This window comes from Cheilinus undulatus, linkage group 5 (assembly GCF_018320785.1).
Source record: "Cheilinus undulatus linkage group 5, ASM1832078v1, whole genome shotgun sequence".
Taxonomy (NCBI): domain Eukaryota; kingdom Metazoa; phylum Chordata; class Actinopteri; order Labriformes; family Labridae; genus Cheilinus; species Cheilinus undulatus.
This window is the reverse complement of record NC_054869.1, coordinates 20,632,910-20,660,378: the sequence shown is the minus strand read 5'-3', so window position 1 is coordinate 20,660,378 and position 27,469 is coordinate 20,632,910. Positions and strand designations below refer to the sequence as shown.

The window sequence follows — 27,469 nt, the reverse complement described above, 5'->3', positions numbered from 1 at the left end:
GCCTGAGCCAAGTTTAAATGTTGCTCTTAAAGACTGGTACAACAAAACCCTATGTAATCATCCGATGTTTTAAAATCTTGGTAGAACTAACAGTGATGAGGACAATTCATTGATCACCCTATTTCTGAATGTTTGGTTTTTATAGCAACTATCTTGCTATAATGCAATTATTGATTCACATACAACCTCTTTTCGTATAAATTTATCAAGTACAATGATCTTACAGGTTAAGAAGACTTGTATGTTTATCAACCTCCAGGTTAATTAGATCATATCAACTAGGGATGTGACTATATTTGTATCTGAAGTGTCTATAAAAAATATTATACTATAAAAAGTAGTCGTCCAATTTATTAAATAGAGATTACCTGAGTGCAGTCAATGTGTCTGAAGTGACTGTAGTACAAAGACATCTGTGTCTGGAAGGTCCAGTCACTGGTTAGTTATCAGTATTCCTGGCTACCATTACACCATGAAGACAAAATAACACTTCAAGCAACTCAGATAAAAGGATATTGAAAAGAATAAGTCAGAGCATGGGTAAAAAAAAAAATCCCAAACACTGAACATTCCCTGGAGTTCAGTTAGATCTATAATCAAGAAATGGCACATGTAAATCTGCCTAGATCAGGCAGTCCTCATGAACTGAGTGACCGTGCAAGAAGGGGACTAGTGAGGGAGGCCACCAATACACCTATGACTACTCTGAAGGAAGCAGTGGAGATGGGGGAGACATTGAATACTTTTATGGGAGAGTGTCAAAAAGAAAGAAAACTCAGATTAAATCTCAATTAGAGTTCACAAAAAGGCATGTAGTAGACTCCATGTTCTTTGGTCTGATGTGACCAAAATGGTGCTTTTTGGCCATAGAGATCAGACAAGGAGTCATGGTTTGTGGACACTAAATAATGCATATCACCACAAACACACCATCCCCCACTGTGGAGCACGTTGGTGGCAGCATCATGCCATTGGGATTCTTGTCAGCATGGGGATGCTTCTCCTGGAAGGCTTGTAAAGGTAGAGGGTAAAATGAATGTAGCAAAATAAAAGAAAATCAAGCAGAACAAGCTTGTTCAGTCTGCAAGGGACCGCAGTCTGGGGGAAGATTTATGACTGAGCCTGAGCAGTTTTGCAAATAAGAATGGAGTAAATTTACAGTGTCCTGACATGCAAGTCTGATTGAGACCTATCCACACAGACTCAGTGCTGTGATTGCAGCCAAAGGTGCATCTACTAAATACTGACTTGAAGGGGGTGTGTTGCCACTTCTTGTCTAATGATTCATCCACTACAGACTGTACCAACTATTACAGGTAGTCCTTAACCACACAAGATGGAACAAAGTGTACCTTTCACTTCAGCCGTTTCCAAATAAATGAGAAATAATTTGTTTTAAATGGCTTGGTTTAATCACTCTCTAAAAAGCTTAATAGCTTTGCACTGATTGATACATTTTGACGGTTAGAAAAAAAATGCAGACAATTCCTCAAGTTAGTTTGTTACAGAACAATTTTTGATTGCATTTACTTCAAAATATTGCAGAAAAAGTTCATGAAGAGAGTGAGGACAAGAAGAACTTTCAAAATAATGGAACTTATTTTCAGTTATTCAGTTGCCCATGGCTGCTAAATTACCTTTTATCCTCTCAAACATTATGAGTCATCTGTGACTCAAAGTATGTTTTAGCCTCTTGAATAAGCATCCAGGCTGAAGATTTAGACATTTTAAGACAGTGAAACATGATTAAAATAAGCCTGTCATGATGCTACATCTCTGAGATTTTAACTTCATCACCTATTGTGACTTGGCACTTACATTAAAATGCATCATTTTTCTGGGGATTACAGTCATTGATTCACACATAATGGTCTGACTGGAAACAGCAGTGTATTCAATCTGAAGCAGAGCGGAAAACTTTATTAAATGAAGAAAAGTGTGCAGTAAGAATCAAAGAGAAGACATTTTATGTGCTTCAACCCAAAACCTGCAAGTGATTTTAAAGTTAAGTTTTTGGAGAAAATTAGGCCATAAAAAACATTTCAAAAACCACACACAAAGTGTCACATTTAGACCTGAAACTCTCATCTTTTTTATTTTCAGTAAGCAAGTATGAATATTAACACGGGCCAGATATCTAAATGCAAGGCTGCCCATAAGGGGGGATTAAAGGGAGAACTTTCTGGGGTCCAGCCAAATGGGGGCCCATGAAGGTCAGCAAAATCATGGTCCATTTTTATGTTAAGCTATAACATCCATACTTAATTTACCTGAATAACAACTAATCAAAGTAACATTTTTTAATCAATTTATGCTGTTGTAAATAGCTTTCTTTAAACTATTAACTCTTTTTTTTTAAGTTATGAGCATAGGTTAAAAGTGGCAAAAATCACATAACAGAGGCCCAAAAAAGGCATAAAGTAGCAAAAATGGGTTTAAGGGGCAAACATGCTGTAACAGAGTAAAATGTGTTTACAATTGGAAAAAAGTGGCATTATAAGTGATTAAAATTTGGTTAAAAGTAGCAAAAAAATGGGTTAAGAGAGACAACAGATGGAAAGTGGCAAAACTGGAATAATCATAGTGGCAAAGACAGGCAGAAAAAGTGGTGGAAAGGGTTGAAAAAGTGCCAGATATTGCTTAAGAGTGGCAAAAAGGGGTCAAAAGATGCAAAAACAGGCAGAAAAAGTGGCTTAAAAATGCCAACAAGAGGTTATAAAAGCAAAAATTGGATAAAAAAGGTAGTAAATGGGATTTTTAAAGTAGCAAAAATGATGAAAAGGGGTTAGAATGTGGCAAAATGGGTAAAAATGCAAAAAAGGCCTGCCAGATGGTGCCCTCATGCAGCCTACTCACCACATCTAAGCCTTAATGCAGCCTCAGTTTTTGGCCCAAACATGCCTAAAAGTTCTGCACAGCACTGTACCATAATATGTTTATGAGTGGTTTGGTAAATGTCCTGGAAATGAAACATAAAAAGAAAATGAATCCAATTTGACTCAACTTGTGCACCTGCTTAATGCATTATTCTTGGGAGAACTGAGGAGGAGTGATTTCCCAGGTAGCATCTACTGCTGTAGCCTACAAAGCACAACAAAAGGAGCAGGTTTCATAATTGGCACAATACTACAGGGTTAACTGACTTTACAGTGGGATATCAGTGAAACATGTTAAGCTGTGAGGACCCATACATGGGATGTTCATTAATAGGACTGCCGCCATATCTTCTTTGCATTATGCCATTGGACAGATGGTCTGTGGCTGTTTGTGTAGATCTTTTCAGTTTTCCCAAGACATTTTTGGAGCTATTTAATAAAGCTATTAAAGACGCGATGCACAGTTGGTGCACAATCCCCGACCCCCTACATAGCATCATGGAGGGATCAGCACGCTCTACAGTCCACTGGGTGTGATAAAGTGGATCCTATGATGTGTGCATCATGAAGAATCAACCTATGAAAGGTGACTGGAGAGCTGCATTGTGCACTGTATGTAAAAAGGCTAAGGCCTTGAAACTGAAGAAGGATGTGTTCTTACACCAACAATAAAAACCAACACCATTATGATGTGTTATTCTGGGAAAATGGACTAAGAAGTTCAAGGTGTGAGGATTTTCATTATCTAAATTCTGCCTTGCTGGTGCATGTCAGAAGACTAATATCTCAGAGCCTTAATGGGTTGGAAGTGAGCATGTTTGGTTGTCATATTCAAACAGAGACAATACTGTAATCTGTTATTATTATATTCCCCCACACATAATACCAGTACCTGTCATGTTTCATATCAAATTAAGAAAAATGCCTGGAGCAAGTTTCCTCCCATTTAGCTCTTGTCTTACCAGCCTCGACTGTGACTGTGCTTTGATGAGATACAGTTGAATAAGATCCTCTGATCTTATATGCAGTCCAAAAACAGACAGTTCGTCAGTAAGCATGCTGACATTATTATTGGTGGTTATTGGAATCAGGGAGGGTCAAGTTCTTTTTGTTGTTGTTGTTGTTGTTGTTTTAATCTATTTGTGCCAAATTTGTCCACATATTTTTTTATGCACATATACCCATTTTATAACAATATCATGTTTATTTGGTCCCATATGAACATGTTCTGCAGTTATTTCCTATTTTTTTTTTTTTGCTCACATGGCCAGAAAATCTTGAATGAGTGGCAACAGTTGTTGCCAGTGGGCACATACCTTCTTTCTACCATTGGTAAAATGTGAATAATAGTACACAATATCATTAGGAAAAAAACTTTAAAACACAACATATGTGACAAAAAGTATGTAGGCTATTATTTGTATACTGACTATTTCCTAAATAGTCTATATGATTGGCAGCCAGTAGGATTTTTCATTCCTCAAGAAATATATTGTAATCTGGATTTTATTCGACAAAATTACCAATGACGGCAATGGCACTTTTTTTGCAAAATAACTTAAAATACAGAGTCCTAAAAGCCCTGTGATTGACTGGTGATCAGTCCAGGATGTACCCTGCCTCTCGCACAGTGAAAGCTGGGATAGGCTCCAGCCCCACCGCGACCCTGAATGGGATAAGCTGTATAGAAAATGGATGGATGGATTGACAGTGTCCTAAATTATTATGCTAAACAGAATTTTGAAACAATCAGTAGTTTCAAAAGGACTGAAAATAGAAATTTGTTGCATTTTTTGCATTAGGAGATAATTTTTCCCAAATCAAAAACACCTCTACAGGTCAAGTTAAACATTAACACAGGGGCCCATCTTTGATATCACCCTGACAACTCTCTCATCGATTGAACTTGCAAGTTCATGTATAGTTTCTGCATGTATTTCCTTTAAGGATGCCACAGTTGCCTCCCAGAGCTGCTGTTTTGAGGTAAACTGCCGTCCACCCCCATAGAGAGTCCTTTTAAGGATGCTCCACAGGTTCTCAGTAGGGTTGAGGTCAGGTTAAGATGGTGGCCACACCATGATTTTTTCTCCCATTGTGCCCATAGCAGCCAACCGCTCAGGGGTATTTTAGCGGCATTGGATGGTGCATTGTCTTGCATTAAAATGGTTTTACTCTAGAAGGCATGGTTCTTCTTTTTATACCATGGCAGGAAATGGGCTGTTAGTGCTCAACATATTATGCTGAGATCCCTTTGACACCTTCAGGCAGCTTATAGAAGCCTACCAACTCACTTCTTATGATTCCAGTCTAAAACATGACTCCACCATCTCCTTGCTGATGTTCCAGTCTTGTTGGGACATGGTGGTCATCCAACAACAATCCAGAACTCCATCCACCTGGAGCATCCAGTGTAGAATAGCATTCATCAGTGAATAAAACTGTTATTAGTCTTCATATATTCCTGAGCCCACCGCTATCTTTTCTCCTTGTGGGCATTGGTTAAGGGGGGCTGAAACACACATCACATGTAACAGGAAGTTCATGGAAACTTATTTGGTATTTTAAGGTGGGTTACACTGTGTAACCCAATGATCCTGTTAAATTCTTACATTTTCATAGAGACAAACAATGGGAAAAGTCTGTTATACAAATCAACTTCTTTTTTTCTAATGGAGCCATTATCTAACCTTGCAAAGCAGATGGATACACCCGTTTCCGTGTTTCTCACTGGTGAATCCATCTTGCAAAGCTCCCGTCTGAACCATTTGGGCCCAGTTAGAAAGTGACAGGACCAATCAGCGTCAAGAGAAAGTACTTCCAGGCGCCACAGAGTCATGACATAAGCAAGCAGCAACAAGAGGGCGGTGCAATTATGGCAGAAGACATTAGCGTGGATGCTGCTAAAGTGCCAGTTTTATCAGAACTTGACGATATTTGTTTGTAAATAGAAGAACAAAGAACAGCAGTGAGTTGTCTTCTTTTCAAAAACAGCAAAAGTTCGGTACTGACATGTCTACGGTCGCCATGGTTCGCATTATGCAGTTCTGCATGGAGTTTACTCCTTTGGTACGGGCGCAGCTTGGCAGCGGCTACGTCACGTGTTTTGTTGCTCTGATTGGCCCAAAAAGATGTGACAGACAGAACGTTCATCAAGTCACCCTCCAAGTTTTATTTTAAAGGCTCTGCCCTTTTCCAATCACTGTCTATGAGTGGATTTCCACTCCAGGTTAGCCATTAACTGGAAGGAACTGTAACTGTAAACATACTTAAAGAGTCATTAATCAAGGACTGCCACATGAAACATTCATACACACAGTATGTGCTCTTTGCTAATTGCCTAAGTGGAAAACTCAAATGGAAATGGTATTTTATAGCCACTTGTGACCACAGAGATGTAATTAATTCAGTGCATTACTGTTATGTAGCTCTACGTTTAGTAGTATTAATAAGAATATCTTAATGTGAATGACGCAAATGCTGCTTAGTGTATATTTAAATCAAGTGACTTCTTAAGGTACTATGTGAGCAGAACAAGAGAAAATTATCATACATGTCAAAGCAAGGAAATTAATATGCTTTCATTGTACCTTTGGTGCTAAGGCTCACATAATGGAGCTAATCCCAGCTGCCGCTAGGCGAAATGCACAAACGCCTCAGACAGGTCAATCACAGTGCAGGAATGTACAATACATTCAAGGCCTATCCACTGCTATTTCACCACTATAATTACACCACTTTAGAAAAGTAAAGCTGTTATTACCCTTTAAGCTGATATCCTCCACTGTTGACAGCAGAAGCATGTAGGTTCAAATTCAAAGGTGAGCCAAATGGGCCGGCCACTGAAGTAGCCTGGAGCGCAACATGCTACTGAAAGAGGAAAACAGAGCAAGCCCATCTTACAATTTGCTTCCCTTTTATGAGAGGCCATCAGCCCCTGGGAGATGAGCGCAGAGGGAGTGAGACTTAAAAGCGGTGTATAGCCGGTAAATCAGGTGGGAGAAAGGGGATTACTTCAGGGAATGCAGTTAATCCACCTGATAAAAAACTATGAGAGGAGAGGCGAAGGGAAGCATGAAGAGGATGGAAAAGACTGAAACTGTGAAAAGAAGGGAGAGACGGTTGCAGAGACGAATATATGGCAGCCCAGAAGGTAAATAAACGGTTTACACAACTTGTTTAACACAGTGACAGGCATCCATCTGAGGTTCTTTCGTCATGAACCCACAACTCTGCATTTAAATATGACATTAAAGCCTTGGAAATGGTAAAACAGCACTTAACCACTCTTCAGTAAAGTGGAAATGGCACTATATAGGTTATAACCATTTAACAAGCCAGTTTGAGTAAAGATTTCTACAGCAGACAGAGACAATAAAACTACCAGGCATAAAATTTAATGCAATACAACACACTGGCTCTTCAATAACACCACTTAAGTGAAACTCATAATGTTCAGTTGTTGTTGAAATAGGGCCAGGATTCAAATTCAGTTGCGAGAGCATTTAGGAGCATTTTTGTTGACTGGTATTCTCTTTTATAATATTTTGCAAAAAAGTGTCAGAATTAAGAGCACTTAAGGAGGCTGCCTTCATTCATCATGAACCAACCTTTGTTCTTTGAGGTCTATTAAGATGAGGATAACGTATTCAGTGCCATCATCATCCTTAATCTTCTGATTCAGCCTAAAGCTCAGTCTCTGAACCCCAAAGCATTTTTTCCTCAGTCTTAGACCATCCTCTCTCACTCCATTGGAATGTCTTGCTCCCTGCTTCTGTCCCTCTTTTGCTCTAAAAAGTGTCTCAGCCAGAGCATAATGAGAGCAATGAATAGTGCGACGTGTCAGCAGCTAACGCTGGCTGTGAGCACTAAATTGGCTATGCTGTGCATCAAGAGAGCAGGAATAGGCCTGCATAGGGAGGGGTCACCTCTGCCCTCTCTGCTGAGCTGCACTGACCTCTACAGTGCCTGCACCTGCTACTACAACCACACAAACACAGCCTGATGAATCTGCTTTCCAGCTCAGTAAACAAGAAAGCTATTGAGACAAATCTTGCACAAAGGAGAGGGCTGCTGAAGACGTAAATGTGCCAAAAAGCGAGGGCCAAAAACTGATGGAATTCCATCAAGTGTATTAAACCTTTTGTGCTTCTCTGAGTGTGAATAATTGAACAATAATTGGTGTTTTGCGACACCTCAGATACGAGCTTTGAGAGCTGACACAAGCAGAAGTTGAGAAAAGGGACCATTTTAGCAGTAAGAGCACATGTTTGTAGTGTTCTCGAAGACAAGTTCAGAATGAATTGATGAGAGTTATAAGGTGGTTTAGAATTTCCTTTCTACAGTTTTTCATAGGATATTTATATCTGCAGTGCACATATTAATACCACATGCTGGGGCTCCATCCTATAACACTCACCCTCTCCACCAAAATTAAACACAAAACAAGACTGCCAGTCACTGGATGGCAAAGGGGCTAAAATCACAGTCATGGATGCTTGAAAAGAAACCAGACCAGACAGCCCCTGAAGGTCAAAGGGGCCAAGCATGCAAAGCCTATGTGACAAGGGTAAAGTCACCCCTTCTAGGGTCATAAAACACAAAGCACCAGGGCCAGACCAGAATCAGTCTGGAAATGATGCTATCTAAACTAGCGCAGCCGGCCTAGCTCAACCACCCAGCTAAGGGCGGAGCAAAAGGCAGACTTGATATGCAATAACATGCGGAAAGTTATTGCGTCACGATGGCTTGTACCTTCTAAAAAGTGACCAGAAAAAGCTGGGAACCACAGCCCTAATGGTTACAATACCTTTGGTTAATTTCAGTAACCAAGTATTCACAGTTAATCAAATGTTCATTAGATAAGATAAAAATGACATTAAAGTAAGAGACACTGTAGTCATAACCACACGACTAAAGGACTATAAAGTTTTAGATATGCATGCTTTATTGTAAGACCTAGATGTCATGTACAAGCATATGTGCATCTTCTCTCTGGCTGGTCAGTCTAGCACAGAAATATAAATTCACAGTATGATCAGTGACCTTTAGGACAAGACAAGACCAGACAAGATAAGAAATAAGATAAGAAAAGATAAAATAAGACAAGATCAGATAAACCTTTACTAGTTATTACAACAGCTCAACAAAAGTAATCAGCAGTAAATAATAAAGAGTAAGGTTCCAACAATACTAATATTACTACTATTGCTACTTCTACTACCACTACTACTAATAATGATAGTCGTATCTACATGTTTACATGAGTCCAACCAATTTCCAGGTTACATTATACATCTTAACAAATGAAGCTTAGTGTTATTTCATGCAGGACAGGACAAACAGTCATACGCCCAGCCATGATCAGCTGAAAGCCAGCTGATCACATCTCTCGCCTCCCAGCTTCCACAGCCAATCAAACCAATCTTTCTCTCAACATAGTGACTCATTTAAATATGATGTCCTTCTCAAATCCCTGTTTGCATCAATGCTGATGCCCCATGCTGCTGCTGCTGGCAAAGCTTAACCTCCAGTGACTCCAGTATCTGGCAATCTGATAGCACCCACAGGAATAATGGGAGTGAAACCCAAGATCAGTTTTACATTTACGGCATACGGGAGAGATAGTCTGTGATATCTTGTGGAAGGTGGTTGGGGATATGTGTAACCTGTGTAGTATTTTATATTGTATCTCTGCTAGTCTGTTACATGTGAAGGTTTTATGTACCAGATGTATTGCCTCCTGCCAATCCTCTTCGATGTATTGGTTACTGAGGACATCTTCCCACTTTCTTATAAATTTGGTTGTGTCAAATTTGTTGTATGAGTATAGTACAGAGTAAAAGAGGGATATTGCATGATTCAGGTCCTCCTGTTCCAGAATAAACTTTTCCACTTCACTGTAAGTAGGAGAGAACACACATTTTCATAAATCTATTGTGCATATCTATCCATGCACTCCCTGGAAAATCTAAGCAGTCTGGGCGGTCTTCTCCACCAAGTAACTGTATATCCATTAGGGGTGTGAATCTCTCCTTTTCAAGACGATTCAGTTTGAATCTTGATTCACAGACTATGATCCGATTCACTGACAATTCATTAAAATACAGAATGATGCGGTCTGATCAGACACGGTTCGGTCCAATTCGATCCAGTACAATCTGATTATAGAATCAAAAGAACGTTTTGCTTTAACAAAAAAATGGTAAAAAAGGGAAAACAAGATCATTTAGTAGAAATCTAAGTTTATTTGATCTTATTTATAGAGCAGACTAAATGCCAGGCCTCCTGTGCTAACATCCTGAAATTACGTTTAAGAAAGTTTCCATCACACCCAGGTGCCCAGGTGTCTTACTTTGACATTAAATTGGGAGATAAATATTGAACTGAGTTTCTATTTGTACATGTTTGTCTCTCTGCACTTCCTTAGCATTATTAATCCCAATTACAGTACAAACTACATATCAAATTTTCCCAAGAAGCACAAATGAAAACGAATTTAAAGTCACAAGGAGATTTAGATAGACAGAGCTCTGTGTGTCTGCTAGTACAGGAGAACAAGGGGTTAAAATACTGTAATATTGAAAACAGTCAAATTAAAACTGCTTTCTATACATCTTTTTTTTCTTTCATAATTCCTCCTAGTGTGAGTATTCAGCCTACATTTTGCAAAAACATCGTTATTTCCTTTCTCTGAGTATCTGACTGTTCTTGATCATTTTCATTCTTGAATAAATTCATTGGAGAACAGCTGATCTCCAGTTCAGTGAAGTCGTCTGTTTAATATCATATCAGTGGGCTCAGATGTATTGATTATGTCACAAAATCAATCACTCCTAACAACACGTTAGGGTTGTAAACCCCGTGAATAAAGGGGCTGTTGTTACAGTGGTAACTGAAGACTTCTCCAAGTTTTAACTCAGAAAAATTTTTATGTTCGGGTCTGTTTGTGCTGCATTTAGCGTTAGCATCTTAGCTAAACTTTACCTAGCGAGCACGTATGGCGAATGGAACTCTCATTTAAAGGTAAAAGGTCACTGCGCGTCGTGTGAGATTAAAGAAGCTGAGCCAGAGCATGGCGGAACAGGCTACCTGCAGCAGAGCCTCAATCTTCTCACATATTTAATCAATAAAATGATTAAATATGTGAGAAGAGTTTTCTTGAAAGAATTATAGTAATAACATTACTAACTTAACTTGCAGTAAGAGAGAAAGGAAAAATTGCACTCTATTGATTGGTGGCTGTAACATTTGTAACCTGAGAATGACATGCAACATAAAAGGCAATACTTAGGATGTTTAAGTTTGCCTGTCAGCAGCAGTCTACGTCATAGTGGAAGAGCCAAATATATTTAACCTTAGCTTGCATTTCCTCTGGAGGCTATTTCAAGTGGACACTGAATGACCATGTAAAGGCATGTGTCTATAACTGAGTTTGCCCCATTAAAGGACATCTTCATCTATTTCAAGCAGCTATCTATGAAGCTCTGAACTGCTGATTGATCCGTGCATTGTTATAGGCAAGGAGTGTCATAGTATCAGGAGCTCTATATAAAGTGAGAAAATAACAGTGAAATATTTGCTAAAACTGAGATAAGCTGATAAGCCATATTTTCCCTTAGCTAAGATCCTGTAAGCCACATGGCTAGAGGTCTGTCAAAACTTTGCTTCCACACAGAGATCTTCATCATGTTACATCTTTGCATCTGTTTTCTCTGTTTCATCATATCTTTGCTTTCTTTTGTGGAGCCAGTGGACCCACACACGTTTATAAGCACAGGGATCCTCTTAACCTTTCCACCCAGACAAGACGCAGCAGTTTGACCTCTACGAGCTGTGATCGACAAGAATGAAGTGGACAAGCAGTTGTTTATGCCTGCCACATAATTAACCCTTGACCTTGAACACTCGTTCTTCCCTGGAAGTAATCATCTCTCTTTTTTTTTAGTGGTTAGGGCTCCCCCTGAGAGGGTCCGCCGATGATGCCCTGTGATTCATGGTGGGACCGCAGATGTTGAGTCTGATGCTGAAACAAGATTCCAATTTGTGCACAGAATGAATTCATCAGGGGGAATGAAAAACACAGAGCCAATGATTAACACTGAAGGTTGTTATTTTGAGTAGAAATAATACAATTATGATGACATTTATACGTTCTCCTACACAGAGCTTCATAAGGGAAGTTAATAGAATGCACATTTCTCAGAATTTCATTGAAAAACAAGAGATAATTTTGTACATTTCATATAGGATGCTCCTCAAGAACATAGCGTGGGTTGTTTGCACAAATGTCGGGGGGGGGGGGACGACTGGTTAGGAATCAATGGAACGGAGACCTGCACACTCCAATTATAATTGGAAAAATTCTATATACAATACCCTGGGCACGATCATTGCACTTCACAAAAAGAAATTTTTTGCACAGGTTGACCAATTTACCTGGCATGTACTGCAGGTGATTGATATTGCATCTTACGTTGTCCTGCAGAGCCTCTAACCCATGCAGCTGACTATGCAATTTTCTGTTTTTATGATTTGATAGATAGATAGATAGATAGATAGATAGATAGATAGATAGATATTTATTGCCACTGCATTGTGAAAACACAACAAAATTACATCTGGCAGTCTCCGCTGCAGCAGTAAACACAGTCGTCTAAGCCGTGGTTAGAAATCTGCAGCCTCACGTTGTCTAGTCTGCTGCCAAGGGAGTGGGCACCTGGGAGAAAGAAGCTTGGTTTGACCGGTTTGTGTGGGGCCACTCTTAGCCTTAAGGCCCATTTATACTCCCTTTACATACGAAAATGTATACGTCCATTTCAAACAATGTTACCGTCACTGCTCACACACTTCCATGTGTCCTTTACGTTGGCATGGATGTTAACTAATACATCCACCGGGGGGGGCAGCCCAGAGCAAAAAGTTTATGATAACAACAAACTCAAAAACAAACATGGCGACAAAAACGGAGGCAGCATTTCTAACCAACTCACACAACTTTTCCTCAAAAAGTTCCGCCTTTGTTATTTCTTCTTCGTGTCTCACTAGAGCTACGTATTGGGTAGTGACAGCAACACTGCCCCCATGGTTTCCGGTGGTACTGCTCCGTTTGGCCCGTATCCATAAGCTTTATGGAAACTTGCAGAAATACGGACAAAATGAACGCGAAGCACGCACAGAAGGCTCGGTCCGTATCTGTATTTAACGTTGAGCATAAATGAGCCCAGCTTGTTTGCCCCGCTTCCGCCTTCTCGTACAATGCCGTCTCTTCCTCCTCCCCACTGGCTGTGGTTGTCGTGCTGCTCCGCGTCCTTCTCCTTTCAGTCTCCAAGTCTCGTTGGGAAAGATGTAAACTTGGGGGGCACGCTGTCAGTTCTGGTGTAAATGTAGGGCTTTGTTTTGCTGTTAGTGATGGAATGCTGGGCCGCTGGGTTTGTACGCGCCACCCCATGCTATCTCAGTTAGTAGCATTCAGTAGTCTCCTGTTGATCAGGCAGTGTTCCATGGCAGTTACTGGCAGTTGTTGTTAGCTTTTAAGCTAGCCAGGAGTTATAGCTGAGGCTGAGGTCTTCTTTTCACCTTTTTGGGGTTTTTCTTGATGGAAATTTTCAGTTCTTTCTCTCAAAGGTGTCCTGGACCATCCATCTTCTTTGCTTTCATAAGTTTTAACATATGTTGTCAACATAATTGTGAAAAAAACACTACAAGAATAACTCAAGAGTGCATCTTTCTTGCTGTCAACTGCTCTGATATATATTGTGTTTTTAAACTGAACACAGAAAATAAATTATTAGAATAACTAGATAGTTATACTTTTTTGTTTTACTTGGGCTAACAAATTGCCGACGCTGGGCTAAAACCCCATATTTCCAAACTCACCACTTTTCAGAAGATGAAAAAAGTTGTTTTTTTCATATAACAATGTATGGTCATAGTCAGCATCTTTTTGAAACATTTTATTGATTTAAATTTGTACAATTGACACACGTAAATATGACTATATTTACACCCATTTAGGCACCCATTTATGAAAAAATCCAGTAAAATTGAGATGTGAGGTTTTTATGTTAGCATAAATGGGATAATACAGTAGGCTCAATAATGACACAATTACTGGTGAAGATTATAGTGAATTGAAATGAGAGATGGTCATGTTACCTGTTGCACTTTTGAAGTTTTTTTTTTCGATAGAAAGTTGATAATTAAATATATTTATGGACATAAAAATTAAACTTCTATTGGCCCAAAGAGAAGTGTGAAAAAAAAAACAAAAAACCTTGATGTCAATGACCGTTTTTAAGGAAATAAAATCTATTTCATCTTACATCTTTATTAGGAGGTCAAACCACAAAAAATCAGTCTGAAATTGGCCAGTCAAACAGGAATCAGCACCACTCTGGTTTAATCACTACAAGGGCACAAAATTATTAAAACAGCATGACATTTTTTCAGCTTTAGATATAAATTTTGTTCTCAAAGTAGACAAGATTGATGCATTAAACTTTAAAATATACAACATTTCAGGTATTTGTTTTAAAATTATACAAATATTTACAGCACAAACAGAGTCAGGGGTTGGGGTGGGGGTGTACCAAGCTTTATGCTATAAAGGAGGAGGCTGGGGTGGAGGAGGTTAAGCTTTGCCAGCAGCAGCAGTGTGGTGTGTCAGCAATGATGCATGCAGGGATTAGTGAAATACATCATATCTAAACAAACTGCTATGTTGAGGGAAAGATTGGAGTGACTGGCTGTGGGGACTGGGAGGCGATAATTGGATCAGCTGTGATCAGCTAATCAGCTATGACTACCATGTCCTGCATCAACTTATGCTGAGCTTCATTTTTAATTGAAATGGTGTTATACTTTTGACTGAATAAACCCCTTGATGTAAGCAACTGAGTAATGACATGTTCATGAATGAGAGAGTCCTGAGTCGACTATTTTATATGAACAACAGGGGCTGGATCTTGTTTGAGAACAGATTTCCTTAAATCCATCTTTGTTATTATCTAATACAAATTAAAAAAAAACAAACTCATACCAAGTGAAGAGCTTTTTGGAAGCTAAAAGATCAACTCTTACCGCTGAGCTGAGCTAAATGATTTTGATCTCTTAAATGAGACAGGTTCACTTGCAAAGCTGGAAATGCAAGCAAGGTCAGGATTTACTACACCAAACCACACATGGTTGTTGTCTGACACCACTCACCCAGTCTTTAGGCAGGCTGTGTTATATTCTGTCGATCCCTGATTTGTATGCTTTTTAGCCTGAATGTATGGCTACTTTTGGGACACAAAAGCAGCCTGTTTTTTCTCTGTGCAATTTAAGCAGTTGGCACAGTCGTGAACAAAACACTTGTATTTTGATTGTTCTATGTAGAAATCTCTTCTTTCCCCCTTACTCAGACCACCGACAGGTCTGTTAGAAAGAAAATTACCTGTGAGCGAATGCTGTCAGTGCTTAAAATAGCAAATTAATGGCATGACCACCACCCTCCGTGACATTCTATACACATGTATCCATGCTACCACTAACACCATAGGGACATAATGCACATGTTGAGATAGGCTGCAGCAGAAACCACACATCCTGAGCAGTCATTTCTACATTTCATTGTGTCTATCTATTGGTGCAAACCTCAGTTATTAATGTATATGTGAATGCTACTACTCCCATCTCATTTTTGTCAGTTCTGATGTGACAACATTAGCTCAAAAGACCCTGCTCCCATCCCAGCTGGAAAGATACCTCAGTAGTTTGTCTATACAGAGTGAGGGCTTAACCACTGTAAATGTGAGATACAGCATTTTTGTCTAGCCATGTAATATCTTATCTTATTTCTCCTGTCTGCGTGCATGCTTTTCATTCATTTTGTCCATGATTGAATGCTCTTGCAGGTTTCAGCATATACTTTCGATGCAATGCAAATTCTGAACATACATTGACGCATTTGCACCGCATAGATTATTGCTTGCCTATGTTAAATCCAGCCTGGTTATTTCTGAAGACATACTGTACTCCAAGAAGTGCTGACATCTCCACAGAGCTGCGTCTTAGTACATGGGCGATCAGTCTTGGATTTCTGCCTTTGACAGGCTCTGGTGCAGTGATATGTGTCTGGTCCACACTACACAAGGCCAAGACAAGCCCTGTCTCTCCAAGTTGAGTCAGAGATGGGAGATGGAACATGGAAGTGCCTGTCTCCACCGTCAATCTGTCCTGTCAATCTCTCCTCGTCTTAACCATGCCACTGAAGTGACTATCAACAACAAAGACAGGGCTCCTATCCTGGGGTCTGATGAAGTCATGCTACCAGTGGAAAGAGAAACTAAAACCATCAGGCAGATCCTGGAACAGTGATATGTCTGGCCTTGGCCAGCCTTGGCTTAGCATAAGTATTGATTTTATTGATCTCCTATGCAGACATTTCTCAATCTCATCTCATATGCAGGTTAGTTTCCACAGTGGAACATGCAGTACAATTTCAAGGGATATGATGATGCATGAAGCTGTGAATTCAGGATTAAGAATAGCGTATTCCAAGGACTGGCTTTTTGAAGTGGGATTAGCCCACTGAGAAGTTATTCAGAGCAGCACTCCAGAAGCCCTTGAAAAGGTATCTTAGGATGCACTGCAGAGAGGTTCTCAGAAGCCAAACACTCATCATTTGGAAAGACGTGCAGACCGGGGGGCTTCTCCGGAGCTGGGCTGTGCAGAATGTGAAAAGCTCTCCGCTTGCAGACAGAATGACACTCAGAGGAAAGCCTTAAGTGTCATTTTAAGCTTACAGATGGAGCCTCCACCGCAGGTGTGTGAGGGGAATACTGATGCAGCCTGGTACAACATTGTGATCCACAAACTCCTTAACACCACCGAGGTGTACTTACTTGAATGTTTAAAACACTCGAATGGTCTGATATGCAGATAGAGAGCAGAGAGCAAACACAAGCTTGAAGCGGGAGAAAATAAGGATAGCAAAAAACGTCTGTGCCTCAAAAACCACAATATCAGGGGACAGCATGTTGACATGCCTCATATTAAAGCAGAAAATGTTTATTTTTCACTACTTCAGTCTTTGCTGGTTTGAAGCAAAGGCAAAAAATTCTAATGGTGGTGCAAAAAATTCACTGATACAGACAACCTATGATAATGATGCAGATCATGGTACTGTACTTAATGCAGGATATGGTTTTATCACTATAATTATGATTAAGGATTTTTTTCTTTTCAAGTACTGGATTAGAATTACTATTTCATTTCAATTCCATGACAACAAAAATGAAAAAAATGATTTTCCCTCATGTTTCAATATAAATATTGTTGACCCATTTAATTCTAAGGGTTGCATAGTTGATGAGAAACAGATCTTAAAAATCACAGTCTCCACACAAAGTGATTGCAACACGAAATGTGGCTTTGTTTGCACGCTATCACGTGACAAAAATAGCGCATGATGATGTCTTGCTGGCATGATTGTGGAGTTCTAAGGTTTAAGCACTCAGCAAATCCTGCATACTCAAATTAACACTGTCACTGTTAACACTAACACTTTTACATTGTCTATATGGGTCCACACCACAGAGTGAAGATTGACTCTTTCTACAAAGTTAATACCTTAACACTAGTTAAGTTGACTCTTTTTGGAGTTGACTGACTTTTATTGACACTATCCAGTACTACTTTAGCTCAAAACCTCTTTGTATTGTTGGAGATGCCAACAATCCCAGTTGATCATTTTCAACTATTAAAGTGTTAATCTTGTACTGTATTTAGGTTTCATTTGATTCACAAAACTGGAAACATAATAAAGAAACCTTTGATCATAGAAAGTTCATAAAGGGCTGGTGAGAATTTTTGTTGCAAGGCAGAGGATAAGAATTTCTCTACTTTGGCTCAGGTGTTAAAACCCTGTTTTTTAAAGCAGCTGATCTGCAACCATAAGCTGTTGAAGCAACTTGTGGTTGTCGATCAACTGCTTTGAAAATAATTTTTTATCATTTTCCTCTCAGAAATTGCCAGAACGAGGCTGTTAAACACCTAAACTGAGCTGTGTTTGCTTTGTCTTTTTCTCCTGTCGCAGTGATGTTCTTGTTTGTGCGGTGTGTTTAATAGCTTTAATTGATCTGATGTGCTATCAGCTACACACCCGCTGAATAATGTCCGCACTACTTTTGTGTAGTCCTTGTCTTTGTCCTCTGTTGTATTTCACTGGGAAACAAAGTGTCCCAAACAGGAGACTTTTATCTGGGAATATTCAGGCTGTTGCTGTCATTGCTATGGTTGAGTGGTTGCTAGGATGGCGAGGTCTGTACCATACCAAGAGGCCTGTACCGAATCAGTACGGTATGATTATGTGTACCTTTAAACCCCTAGTAATCAATGCTCCTTAGGGTTCTATGTTTTTGTTTTTTTTGTTTATAGTATCTCTTACAGTCTCTTACCCTCAACATCCCTTTTAATAGACATTATTTTTTAAGATTTATTTGTGTATTTTAGCTTACACATGTTGTTGCTGTCTTTGTGACTGTGTTTTATCCATGTTTTTATGTAAAAGCTGCTCTGAACCAATTGTCCATTGCAGGATTAATAAAGTTTTTGAATTGAATTGGTGCAACTTGCTACAAATCCCCCCATGCCACATGAGTGAAGTCAGTACCACGGTGGATAACTTCACTCATGGTGCAGATGTGTCTAATATATAGAGCTGAAACGAGTCCTTGAATTATCCGGGTAATTCGATTCAAAGAATTCCTCGAGGCAAATTATCTGCTTTGAGGCTTCGCTTAAACCAGTCATATGTCCATACGCCCATGCTGTATCGCGCTGTGTGTTGCATAGTGTTGTGTTCCACACAAACGGCTATTTATGTGGGACAATGGCCTTGTTTTTCGCTGTTACAATAACTTAACATGTATGATACGAGGCGTGAAAATCACGAAGGAAGAGAAGTTGATGCAGTGATGTTTACAGGTAGGCTACTCGTCCTGCGTTTTTATGCATCCACTGTCCGCGGTTTCATGGTAGATACAGCACTACGCCTGCACCAGTGAACCTACGCAGATCTTTGAGTTTACATGCTGCCTGCACGACTCACAGCGCTCAGTTTGTGTCTGCAGACTTCAGGGAATTTCATAAACTTCTCTGATTGACCCGACGGTTTCACAGAAAACCTTCAGCCTTCACGATTCAAGTCCTGCTTTGGTGCCCCCCCCTCCGCGTGCGCACGTTATACATTGAATTATAAATTATCTAAAATTCAGCGCACTGACATCTTGATTCGAGTGTATTTTGAAAAAGTTTCAGCATCCCAAACAATTTGATAAGACTTATATTGATAATGAATCGATACCAATGAAATAGAATGAAATAGAAATTGCCACAGAGGGTGACTGAGAGCGAAACTAGATAGGTCAAAGTTCATCATCATACAGTCAGGATTCAACAGGCCACAGAAGCAGCTTTATCCCTGGAGATGTTCTCCATGTCAGTGGATGGTCTTAAAAGGTCATATTTTTATTTTATGGTGGATGAACTCACAAACAAAAATGTGCAAAAATTCAAAGTGAACACCCTTTTGAAAAATAGACCGTATTACTGTAATCTAAAGGCTCACTTTTTGGCCATCATCATACCGCTGTGTGAATGATGGAGCTTTATTCTTGCTTTAATGTGAAATATTGCATTCATGCATAAACTAGAGGATGTTAAAATGATTAAGTGTCCCTTTACTTCAATAACAAACTGGAAAATAAATATGAATTACAATGAAAGAAACAGAGTGTTGGCACCAGAAATTTCCTGGTAAAGGATCCCTTAAACCCCAAATATGGCATAATCTTATGTAATTATTTGACTTCCTTTCCTTGTAACTTTAAGAAATGTAAACTGTCATCAGAACTTCACTGCACTTTGTAAAAAATATTTTCTTTAGAGAACCTGTTAATACCAATATTTAATATTTAAGGGACCAAATTTTTTTTCTCATTTGTCTGGTACTACTTCTCTTGAAAAAGCAAAAGTGACTGATTAAAAAAATGCAATCTTTCTTATTAGAGTACTTGATTAATCGTCAGAAGAATCAATAGAGTACTCCACTACAAAAAGAATCTGTTACTGCAGCCCTACTAATATATGTTAAAAAAAAAAAAGCAACATTCCACCAGAAAGACCAGCAAAGGAATCCCAACAGTGACCACTGTACAACAGGCAATGTTTAAACACATTCAAAACACATCTAAACACTTTGTACAAAGGCATGATGGGAAAACTCAATTCTGGTGCTTAGATCAATTGACTCTCTACAGAGCCAAACTAACACAGAATGCATCAACACTGTCAAATAACTCCAACAGAAAAGGCCCTTTAAATCAGAATGTAGTAAAAATGACACTTCGGGGCTTAAAATCAACTTTGAAGTGTTCAACATTGAGGATTCAACACTCCTGTTTATAACAAAGCGCAATGAGGATACTTTAAAATTTGTTGGTATTAAGTGGCAACAACTTGGAAAAGGAAACCAGGTCATGCTGAAAAATGCCACAGGATCAGAAGAGACATACTGACTCATCCTCCTGTGAGATGACTGTGTATACCAAAGTCAGCTAACTGGTTGAGGCAATCTGGTTGTAGATTATGCAGAAAAAAATCTTGACCTCATGCTGACCCTGGATAAATCAATGGGGTTAATCCTCTTTAGACAGATAGTCTGTGCAGTTTCTACTGGTGTATCACCAAGATTGCCTATTGCATTAGCATCACACAATTTGTTTTTTTTCACAACAAATAAAGACAATAAAATAGTCCCTAACCCTAACCGCCTAAACCTAACCCAGGTCAAAACACATTGCAAAGCAAGCCATAAAAGAACTAATACACATCAATGTTTTGCTAAGTTTAGCAATATCTTATGAAAGAGTTGCATTGTTGCCAAATATTTAAAATCACATCTGCTTAAAGAAAAGTAGTTTTGATAAGGGTCAGCTTCTGAAAGACTCATGAAGACTTTAATATTTATAGAGCTGCAATATTAAGATACTTCTGGTTTCAAGAGGGAGTAATTCCGCTCTGATTTTATTAATTCATTTCCTCGCTGACCCGTCTCTGAACTACCCTTTTCTGTGTCTAATGAACACAATAAAAGATTCTGTAAGTGCTTTAGTGAATGTCTATATCATTTCTGCCATATTCATATCTATGATTCAATCAGAAGATGAACAATAATATAAAACCTCCCTGCAGGGCATCCATCAAAAGACTTTATTATGTCACACAAAATGCACATTTTGAGCGTCCATAGTAAAAGAACACAGATATCAATGCATATGCACAGTAGCCACACTAAATTTATGCAGGCCTGTGGAGTCAAGCTGAACATTTATCAGTGTTCTGTTTTGGCTCGCTGTGCCATCCAAAAGCCCCGGGCAGGACTGAATCTAACTCTTCTCCACCACCTGGGATTTGAAAATGCATCTCTATTTATGCTCTGGCTATCTGCCAACAGGCTCACTGCAGAGGCTAGGAGGTGACAGCCCAGCTCGAGTGACCGAGGGGGCTTCACACAATTAGGCCCTGGTTACAGCTCGTTCCATGAAAGTGTTCCTGAGGAGGGATAAAGCAGGTGAATTATTGCTCTGGGGATACGAATAATAAAAGACTTATGGGCTACATTGTGATTTATATTTGGACATTCAAAGCATACAAAGAGCACATTCCAAGTGCGTATTTTTTAAAAAAAAATCCTTTTCTTCTTTTTAAAGACTTTCAACATCCACCACTCTGAAAGCACTTCAGCATTCTTTCCAAACAGTCGTGGCCTTTCCCTAGATGATACTGGAAGGATGCACTTCACACCACTGGTGCGCTCCCTTTACGTTGCCTCAACTTTCTAAAGGAATCAGTGCTATTATATTTGATTTCAACAGCACTGTGGGGAAAAGAGAGAGAGAGAAAAAATAAACTGTCAACTGTAATTTTGCTAGCAGAGCATTACCTTGCCAAGTAAGAAAGGTCATCTTACTCAGAGGATGTTTCTGCAGCAGTTTTTATTTGGCTGGATTTGCAGAATCAAAATGCTTACTGAAACTTTATGGAAAATTTGAAAAGTTTATATGATAGGTCAGAGAACCAGCAAATGTAGATGTCACAACATGCATGACTCTAACTCTGACAAGATCTGCTCCATGCACAGGTAAAAGCTGTCCGGGGTTATTCATGTATTCAATAAACTTGAAAAGGTCATTGGTGATCTGCCAAGCAAACGGCTCCAACGAGAAAGCTAAATAAAATATCTGTGTCAGTGACACAGAAGAAGTGGCCCCTGAACACCTTGATTCCAGCTTGTTTCCACAGCTTGTTATCCAAAATGCCCTCTGACAGAGAAGAGACAGGGTCAGCTCCTCCTGGGATGGAGAAAAGGGGTAGTAGGATACCAGAGAAAATAGACATTTGAAGAACAACACTGATCTTTGACCAGCTCTCCTTCACTCTGTGGGTGCATGCACAGGCACACTCCAAGAAACAAATACACGGAGAGCAAACAAAACATACAGCTTTCTAGAAATACAAATTTACTCAAAATTAACAGAACACTTTATGTTACTGGCAAATGTATCATTGGTGCAGAAGAATGGCGGTCTTATGATATATATTTTCATCACGCCAAATTCTAAAGATACACTAAAATCTGCACTGTAGAGAAAGGGTAGAGAGTAACAAATATTTTCCCACATAACCGTAGTGACTTGTCTTGTGTAGTATATTTTGGACTCTAATGAGTTTTTATTAAACACTTTTTTGTGCTTTGCTACATTTTCAACAGAACCAGTTACTGAATTAAAAAAGGCATAAAAGAGGTCAAAGCTGATTGGCTTAATTTTCTTGGTAAGGAGCGAAGACAGCCTGCGGAGAACAGAAAGCAGTGGTTGATGCTCAAATGAGAGACAGCATTGTCAAAAAAAAAAAAAAAAAAAAAAATGCGTATGAATCTGGAGAAAGGGAATAAACCTCTGGCTACTTTGGCTTTATGTGCATTATGTCAAAAGGATGACTGAAGAGATTAATTTCCCTTACTTACATTTCCTCTAAAAAGCAATAATCCACCTGCTGGTCTTGTTTGGAATAACATGAGACTTCAGGACTTTCTGTATGTTCTTGTTCACCATAAATCGTCAAATAAAGACCAGTAGTCACTTTGCAGCCAGGCTTCCTATTACGGGGTCCACACAAACAAATGAGGCCTGGGTTTAATAAAGGGTTAACATGGTAAATTCTATGCATTTCCATTTTACAAAGCTCATGTTTTAAGGCTTTTAAACAGTAGCCTTCTTTAAACAGCGCAGCTTTTCTTGACTTGTCTATAGTAATCGTCACACATGATGCCACTTGGCAAGTTAAATCTTTTACTCAGACCAGGCTCGCAAGGGAAGATGGAAACACACAGAGGAGTCTGGAGTCTGAAATCAGGGAAGTTTACTAAGGGATAAACAAAGCCAGTTAGTGACAGCAGAGATGCTTTGCTCATGAAAAGAAAAAGGAGAAAAGAGCTTCCATCGAAAATTGACTGTTACATGTATGTTTTAGTACTGCCACAATGATTAATGTGGTGATGTTTAACATCAATGCCAAACAAAGCACACATCTCTGAGCAGTAATCCCCCTTAATATCATTTAATTACCTGACAACCCCCAGCTTATGAGACATTTTATTTAAGGCTGTCAAAACTGAAGTTACTTTATATACTAGTACACTTTGTACTATAACACGAACAATTAAACTCAAAAAACAGAGAGAAAGGATTTGAAATAAAGGTCTGCCTCCAAATAATAAGCCTCCTTCATAAAAGGCCTCATTGTTTTAGGTTAAACGTAATGCTTAGGATCATAGCCAGCATATTTATTTCATAGTGCATCGAAAATTTTGCTGTTGCACTTTATTATAAAGGTTTTCCTTTAGTTAAACTGCCTGGTTGATTATAAATTTAGCACAAAAAGTAAGGACATTTGTGTTTGGTAGAGTTTTTCCAAATAAATAACCTTATATTGTTGGAAAGCCTGTTTATTTCCCTTTTAAATGGTGCCACATTTCTAAGGAACACACATTTGTGGGATGACCAGCAAAGCTGAGTATGTGGGTTGAAAAATTTGCTAAATAGCCAGTGCCAAACTGCTTATTTTGCTGTTGCTATTGACTCTTGATTTAAGGCCTCTGGTACCCCCATGTGCTGACAATCAGGTGCCTGATTGGCAATCTTAATGCAGCGAGATATTGAGATGAGATTCCTCAATCAGTGGCAATCCCACATCTTCACAATCTGGGACTGAACTCTATCCTCCAGGATGACAACGCTAGCCCCCACAGACTAGGGTTTATCAGGGACTACCTCCAGAATTTGGGATTGGAGAGGATGGAATGACCTACCAGCAGTCCTGACCTCAACTCAATTGAACACTTGTGATATCAGCTTGGGCGTGCTGTTGGTCAGAGTGACCAACACAACCACACTGGCTGAATTGTGACAAGTGCTGGTTGAAGAATGGGATGCCATCCCACAGCAGTGTGTGACCAGGCTGGTGAACAGCAAGAGGAGGAGGTACCAGGAAAGTTTTTTCAAATTTTTCATGGGTGCAACCCACATACTTAGCTCTGCTGCTCATGCCACAAATGCATGTTCCTTACAAATGTGGCACCATTTAGAAGGGAAATAAACAGGCTTTCCAACGGTACAAGATTTATTGCCAGAAAACACTGAAGGAATAATCTACCAAGCCTTTCCCTTTGTTTTCTTGCCCTGTGCCTGAAGTAGTGTTCATATATTGCTTCCCTATTCCCCCTGGGTTAAAAAAACAAGTGCCATTGTACATTACGTACTTCTTGTACTTGTTCCATCCCCGGTACAGTGTCTATTGTTTATACTGCCACATTGTAAGGCCAAGAGCAAATCCCTGAGGATCATTATAAGGCTTTCTTTTCATCCTCCAACTCATGGAGCCCCTTTGAGACAGTGAAAAATGAACAGCAATTAAAGCAATAAAAAATGTGACAGAAGTTAGACTTTTCAATGATGCTTCAAGATGTGAAAAATGTGAAACCAGATTATACAACAAAGATGACAGCAGGGGCTTGAGCCTATTCTGGATGAATCGAATGCAACTTATCTAAATATATACCTATAGATATGAGCCAGCATACATAATAAGCCATTAAGCATGTTTGCCACTAACCATATTCATTATTTTGTCTTTTTCCCTCGCTCAAACACACTAATGAGTTTGCATGAAGTAAAATTTGATTCTCTGCTATTTTTCAAAATATATTTCACATGAATAGCGCTGGTTCAGACACTAATCTCCGTCTCTTCACTCAGACAAAATAGGAAAAGTCATCCAAAGTCCAGATTTATCGACTAGATCATTACTAAACCAGCACATAATTGGTGCTCAGCTGTTTCCAGCAGCACAAATGTGCACTGCTTTGAACAAAGAAAGACCAAATGTGCAGTGAGCTTGAACAACAGCACTGCTGGCTCTAAACCATATCCATCTTTTCCATTTTTGATCTGCAGAGACTCGGGCGAGACAGAGAGAGAGAGGGGGGCTCACAGACGCTCTCTGTCTCTCCGTGAGTTGTCGGCGTCTGACGGTTTGGCGGGATGATTGTGGTTGCTTCTTTGGATGTTCTGTCGACTACGGACCCTTCCCCCAGAATTCTCTTCAGTCATTTCTTCCTGTAAATTCAGCTTTCGAGCCACAGACTGAGATCAGTGGGTGGGCTGTGGGATTGTGGATGTAATGTTGAGAGGGTGTCTGGAAATGGCTGTGTCCTCCCCACAGCTCTACATCACAGTAACGGGCAGTGAGAAGAGCCTTTGGGCTGCCAGCAGTTGCAGGAGTTCTGAGGCTTCTTTACGTATGGGGCCACACTTTTAGATCTGATAAAATGAATCACTAGCTGGGGGACACCTCCACTCTGGAGATAAACAATGTGACATTTTTAAAGAATTTCCCCAAACACAACAGTGCAAAGAAAAGACAGTGGAGACTCTTGGATGAACCTAAACAAAGATAAGGAAAAGTGCTATACTTGCTGCTTTGTTCTGACACAAAGCAGAAAAAAACACCAGAGGAGCAGGAGAGTAGAAGTCATGCATTAAGAGGCAGAAGTTTTCCTAAGAAAATAAAGCACTGTTCAAATTATTCATGCTAATTTATGCATATAAAAATAAAACTAGAGTGCAGATTAGCATAATTTCAGTAACACTTCCCGGCTGTTGTAAGCCACAGGCTGTTAGGATGGGACTGATTTATACCTACAAGAACAAACCTCAGGCTCTATGACTAAATTGATGCCTCTGTTTATTTTGAATTAGGTTAACTTCCTGCTAACAAAGTGCTTCTTCTGCCTGTTTACCACAAAAAAAGTTTTCTTTAGCAAACTTTTTTCACTTACATATAGTTGCACTTAAATCAATCTTAATCCAGTTAGCTAAGCCTGCCCTACAAACTTATTTTGTTTTCTCCAAACTCAAAGTTAAAAATCCGCCCGTGAACAAAGCTCAGCTATGGAACTCTTATGATCTAAGACAGTTAGTGGATTTCGGTTCATGAGCAGCTCTCCCCCGGAGCTATGAGCAAAATAGCAGCAGCGCTCTGCTGAGCTTCACCACTGAGATGAATAAAAAGCTGATTTTGTGGACACAGTGTCAATTTGGAGGATAATTTGAGAGAAGTAAGGGTCCATACTTTGGTTGAGAATGGGTGTTTTTTCCTCAGAGTAACCAGAAGCAGTAGCCAAAAACTGTGTAAACTCCTCCACAGTCAAAGGTTTGAAAAAAAAAGGAAAAACATTTAAATCTAGACATTCACTGCCTCAGTTAATAATTTAAATTTGTCTTCCAGATTACTACACCTTAGCTTGAGAATCAGCCTACATTAAATACCCAGCTGATACGTACGCGACTTCCAACATAGTAATATTGATGTAGAAAACTTAAAAAAACATTTTTTCTAGCGTTGTTGAAAGGATGATTGCAGCTAGGGATATACAGCAGCAGTTCACAGAGGTCAGATTTTGGTTTGTACTTAGGTTTTTGAGGAGCTCATGTAAACAGGATAGGACATTGCAACAGAGTCTAAGCAGAGAGCTTAAATACACACTAGTAGCTGCTGTTCTTTACTTCTGCATATCCTTCAGAACGTATTACCATTGCTTAAGTCCTTGACCCTCCCAGCTTTTAAACCTTGTTTTAAACAACAGCGCAGAGAAGTTAGCAAGGGGAGGAAAAGGCCAGTGGATTTCGCCACTTCTCTGCTATTGCACCCGTAGATGACTTTTCTTCTTCCTGTGTTTTGTTTTGCCTGCTTCTTCCTCTTCTTTGTTGGTTGTTGTAAAACATTTAGCTAACTGCCACCTCTGTTGGCAGGTTATACTGCAATCTGTCATTACTGTTTTTTTTCCATTCAGACCATGAACTGAAGAAAGAATTCGGACGTATTCATCATGGGATTATGTACACCAATCTGTGACCCCAGAACTGTGTAGGTTTAGGAGGAATACAAACACCGTCTCACCTTTAGTAATGGTTCAAAGCTAGTTTACAGAA

At 39.4% G+C, this 27,469-nt stretch overlaps 1 protein-coding gene across 2 annotated transcripts in view; it reads right to left on the bottom strand.

The window, feature by feature from the left end:
* The window catches only part of edil3a (EGF-like repeats and discoidin I-like domains 3a), a 197,711-nt gene that overhangs the window by 97,746 nt on the left and 72,496 nt on the right, over positions 1–27,469 (bottom strand). The gene's annotated exons all lie outside the window — the stretch shown is intronic.